General features: G+C 41.8%; 1 non-coding gene across 1 annotated transcript; it reads right to left on the reverse strand.

Moving 5' to 3' along the window:
- Positions 1–227: 227 nt before the first annotated feature.
- LOC112536374 lies at positions 228–334 on the reverse strand. Its single transcript, XR_003080402.1, has one exon. It is a non-coding gene; the product is annotated as a small nucleolar RNA R71 (small nucleolar RNA).
- Between the last annotated feature and the right edge of the window lie 1031 nt (positions 335–1365).

Raw genomic sequence — 1365 nt, forward strand, 5'->3', positions numbered from 1 at the left:
TCTACATTTGCTTAATCATCTTAATACATTTAGGAATTAGTAAGGCTATAATTCACTCTGAATTTCCTAGAGTCTGACACCCTACTTCCCTATACTTAGTCAAGTAGGACTAGGATAGAATGCACTTCTACCCACATCAACAGTCGCTACCTCCAAACATTATCACTACTTAGGTTTCTTTGGTAGAGAAATTTCTGTTTGAGTACTTTCCTCCCTCTAAAACTGCTAAACTTAGAAATAACATATCTTCTTTTGTGCAGTTTGACGATGAGTCGATGTATAACACCTGGGAGAGGTACAAGGACTTACTGCGATGCTGCCCACACCATGGACTAGCAATCTGGTTACAGGTACAAAATTTTTATAATGGTTTGAATTGGGCTACTAAGTAGATGGTAGATGCAGCTGTAGGTGGTTCTTTGAGCAGCAAGACACCAGAGCAAGCCTAAAGCTTGATAGAGGAGATGGCCACAAACAATTACCAGTGGCACACTACTAGGAGCAGGACGGGACATCAAGGGAGTGTACATCAATTGGATGCCACTGCAGCTTTGGCGGCTTAAGTGGAGTTATTATCCAAGAAAATTGATCAACTCCAGATGCCTGTCCAAGCAGCTCAAGCAAGTTGTGAGTTTTGTGATGGCCCACATTTCAGTAGTAACTGTATGTCGGGAGGTAAGTTTACTTCTTCTTCATCTAACCATGAATCGGTGGACTATATGGGGAGTCAGCCTAGGCAGCAAAACAACCCGTATAGCAACACTTATAATCCAGGATGGAGAATCATCGAAACTTCGGATGGAGGAATAATAACAACCAGGGGCCACCAGGGTTTCAGCGACTACATCAGCAGCTGCAACAATATGTTCTCCCACCTCAGTCTCCTCAGACTCAAGAGAAAAATCCTAACTTAGAAGAGCTGATGATGAAGTTCGTGTCTATTTCAAAGACTAGATTTCAGCAGACAGACGTAGCTCCTAGAAATCAATAGGCCTCCATTCAGAACTTGGGAATCAAATAGGCTAGATTTCTAAGATGATGGCCGAGAGGCAGCCGGGGACTTTGCCTAGCAATACAAAGTCCAACCCGAGAGAGCATGTGAACATAATTACTTTACGGTCAGGTAAGTATATTCCTGGTTCTTCTCCTTTTTCTAATAATGATGTTGATGTACAAGTAGATTCAAGCCAAAAGGTTAAAGATAACAAGGCGAAGGAACTAGAGAAGGAAGAGGCAAAGAAGATTCCATTGAGGGAATACCAGCTGCTAGGTTGAAGTAGGCGCAAGTCGAGTAGCAGTTTGGTAAATTTCTTGATGTATTTAAACAACTACACAAAAACTTACCTTTTATTAGAGCTATTTCAC

Source organism: Ricinus communis, chromosome 2 (genome assembly GCF_019578655.1).
Source record: "Ricinus communis isolate WT05 ecotype wild-type chromosome 2, ASM1957865v1, whole genome shotgun sequence".
NCBI lineage: Eukaryota > Viridiplantae > Streptophyta > Magnoliopsida > Malpighiales > Euphorbiaceae > Ricinus > Ricinus communis.